Source organism: Hipposideros armiger, unplaced genomic scaffold, assembly GCF_001890085.2.
Source record: "Hipposideros armiger isolate ML-2016 unplaced genomic scaffold, ASM189008v1 scaffold_1154, whole genome shotgun sequence".
NCBI classification, from domain to species: Eukaryota; Metazoa; Chordata; class Mammalia; order Chiroptera; family Hipposideridae; genus Hipposideros; species Hipposideros armiger.
In genome coordinates, this window is record NW_017732504.1 from 319,553 (window position 1) to 323,249 (window position 3,697).

The 3,697-nt window shown below is 36.2% G+C and overlaps 1 protein-coding gene across 4 annotated transcripts in view; it reads left to right on the top strand.

The window, feature by feature from the left end:
• Nucleotides 1-919: 919 nt before the first annotated feature.
• The window catches only part of LOC109376573 (zinc finger protein 345), a 142,806-nt gene continuing 140,028 nt past the window's right edge, over nt 920-3,697 (top strand). Inside the window, exon 1 of one of the 4 annotated variants that reach the window (XM_019632580.1) lies at nt 920-1,389. The gene's annotated coding sequence lies outside the window, so the exon portion shown is untranslated. Of the gene's footprint in view, nt 1,390-1,435; nt 1,535-3,697 lie in introns of those variants that run through there. The other 3 variants (XM_019632572.1, XM_019632573.1, XM_019632574.1) reach the window with 3 other exon arrangements.

Genomic DNA, 3,697 nt, shown 5'->3' on the forward strand with positions numbered 1-3,697 from the left:
TTAGTTTCTTTATGCAGTGAAAACAATTATAATTTTTTTTTTCTTTCCATTTCACTAAAAGTGGCATACTAGACACACTATTGCACATTGCTTCTTTAATGTTAGGTAAAATACGGTACATAATATGACAACACAGTAGTGGACATTTTTGTCATGTCTTCCCTTTATATTGCACGTATATGAAGTAGTGCAGTTTCAGTTCATGCTTTTATTTAAAGGCAGTGAGTCTCTAAACCTCAGTGAACCTCTACTTCTCTTGCTGTTGAGCACTTCTGTGATTGGGTATCTTAATTTTTATTTAGAAGAAAGGAATAATGGTGTGAGACGAAGTATAATTGGTAAAGAAGCAGCACTCACTTGTGTTAGCCAGGATAAGGGAATATTTAGCCACATATGTGGTTTGAACAACTATGATTTTTGTCCGTGCTCAGACATGATTACAGAGTGGTCTTGGTTTTTGCCTTGTACCATGGTGGTCAGAGAATGGTCTTGATGTTGTTGTTCTTTGTTTTTGTGTAAAGGAGAACACCATGACCTAGCTGTTCTTGCCTGTCCAGCTCCTAATCCGGAGGCCTGATAGTGCCAGGCCAAGTCTCTGCTGCCAGGGGCTGCTTTTCTCTTCATTTAAAAATAAGGGAATGGAAAAAATTGACTCAGAAGCAAAAACCAAAGGGTATCTAGAGCTGTAAGTTTAGGATCAGATCCAAAAGATTTTAAGATGACAAATATCCAAAGGGATGAAGAGAGATGGTTCAAACTTATAAAAGTNGTGGATTGTACCATCCTTGTTCTCCCCTCATCTCGCGGTGATTTCTCCCAGGATCCAGATAAGACGCATATAAGACCTCTATCCTTCTCCCGTGGTGATTTTTCCTGCCTGGCTCCCCTCTCCCCGGTGGTTTCTCCCAACAGACAATTGCTCGCGGCATAGTGCTGTATACCGAGGGGAAATTTAGCTTTTCTAAGTATAATATAGAGGGCCGGACCTCATAGCCAATACCTTCTCCCTCTCGGAAGCCTGCCTAGACTAGAGCCACACTCCTGTATTATGCGACAAACCAGCCTCACTCTATGAAATTCGGCAGAAAGCCTATTTCTCCGCTATACGGAATGGACATGCTTCCAAGATGGCGGCCCGCATGGAGAAGCACTATCTGGGAGTGACCATGTTCTCCGACGGCCAGCCCTTCTTACGGAAACTGCAGCGTATCTGGGCCGTGACGACTGTAGGCTGAAGGCAGCTGTCAATGTAATTCAGAGCATGCGCCATACCAACAATCCATAAGAGGCGGTGCTAGAGGTCGGATCGGAAGCGGAAGGGGCTTTAGAGGGCTTTTAGCCGCTGGTGTCTTGAGCATCTCCACATTTTAATCCTGTGAGCTTTCGAAGGTGATTTGGTCGTGTGATTAGGGATTCCGTAGGGTTGGTGATTGGGGCGGGCGGAGGTGGGGGCGTGTTGTCCGTGGAGTTAGTGATGGTGGTTTCTGGGGTCGTGATGGAGGGACAGTGGCGTCTGTTGCTGTGTGTCTGTGAGGTCAGTGATAGGCGTCTCTCGCGTCAGTGATGCGAATCTTTGAGATGAGTGTGGGATTTGTGCGGTCAGTGATGGGAGTCTGTAGTCAATGACTGAAGGCTTGTGGGATTAGGTATGGGAGTCGGTGGGGTCTATGATGAGCTTTTTAAACATTCACGAGCTTTGGTGTGTGGCATTTTATTGTTCAAATCTAAGTGTTCTTTTTTTGAAGTTTCGTGTGTGTGTGTGTGTGTGTGTGTGTGTGTGTATAGCTTCACAGATTATCTTGTCTACTTAATTACAGAGAAAGGTAAACTCACACTGGAAAGGTGATTTGTCCACTCTCCTTCCGTTAGTTTCTGCTTTGTATTTTTGAAACTATTATTAGGAATAGTTATGTGTATTTTTAATAATAGATATGACTAAATGACTCAAAAGATATAACAGTAATTCAAGCTCACACCAGCGATTTATAAAAGAGCTCATTTTCCCAAATGCCTTCCAGCACTGGATCTTTCTTTTCTTTCTTTCTTTCTTTCTTTCTTTCTCTCTCTCTCTCTCTTTCTTTCTTTCTTTCTTTCTTTCTTTCTTTCTTTCTTTCTTTCTTTCTTTCTTTTTTAAAGGTTTTACAGTTCTGAAGGGAAATTATATCTAATGGCTCCAATATTTTTTCCTGTTAGTAAAGTTGGCATCTTCTGGTTAATTGCCTTTTAAGTTTCCTTTTCTGTGAATTTTCATATCCTTTGTCCAGTTTTTCTCTGGGCTTTTTTTCATTAACATTAGAGATGACCTGTAATCACATGTTGAAAATGTATATACATATATCTTCATTTTTATTTTTCAGGTGTATTTTAACATAGGAAATATCATATAATCAGAAATATTTTTTTGGTGTTTTTGTTTTATAGCTTTTGGATTTTCTCTCATATGTNTTTTTTTCTTCATGTGGCAATTTCTTCATTTATGTTTTCCTAGAAAAGTTTTTATTTTATTAAGTATTTCAAACTGATGACTCAAAATAAATAGAATTCTCTTGAGTTAAAAAATTTTCTCTCTGTAGTAATGTTCTTTTTTCTTTCCAATATTGTTTTCTTCTATCTTCTCTATTTTCTTCATCTTTCTTAAGAATGATTTCACTCTTATAGAGAACCAGCTCATGTTTTTATTATCTTTATTAGGGTTTTGTCTTACATATTTTATTAATATCTGTTTATCATGTTAATTCTCCTTTCCAATTTCTCTGGGAGTATTTAATAGAACTTTAGTAGATTGTGATTGAATTAAAGCTTAGTGCATTTGTTTTCACTCTTTCTAGTATCCTAATAAATACATTTTAGATTATAGATTTTCTTCTGGGTATTCGTTAGATGTTTGATATATACTTCAATTATTTTCCTCTTCATTCTAAATACTTTGCAATATCCATTGTTTTGTTTTCCTTAACGCAAGGGTTATTCAAGTGTGATGTGGTCTGAGAATATGATATATGTAATATGAGTTTGGGGGATTTATAATTTGTTTTATGGCCTAGTTTATAGAGAATTTTTATGAGTGCTCCATGTATGTTTGAATAAAATGTGCATTCTCTGGTTAAAAATAAAAATATAATGTAAATATGCAATATATCAAGCAAGTTATTTGTTATCCCAATATAGCCTTACAATCTTTCTTCTATTTGATCTGTTTCTGAGAGATATGTTTGTTACTCTGATTGTGAAATCCTCAAATTTCCGTTTTGTCAGTTTTCATTGTACATATTTCAGAACTATATTGTTAGATATATGTTAATAGTGTTATATGCTCTTGGTAGTTACATCTTAGTAAAATATGGAATATCTTTGGTAATATTGTTTGTTTTGAAAACTGTATTATCTAGAACTATCAACACACCTACGTTCTTGTTGATAATATTTCCTTGTAAATGACTTTTAAATTACTTTCTTTCCTAGTTCAATTTTTACTGTGAAATTTTCATACAAATGCTAAAGGAGAAAATTATAATGAACTCTATGTACCCATCACCTGCTTCAACATTTATCAACATGCTATTATTCTCATTTTATCCCATCTATCCTTCCTCAGTGCAGTTTTGTAAAGGTAATATTTCACCCACAAATATTTCCATATGAATCCCTAAAAGAAAAGTCTTTTTTTAAACATAATTTCATTACCAACAACATTAAA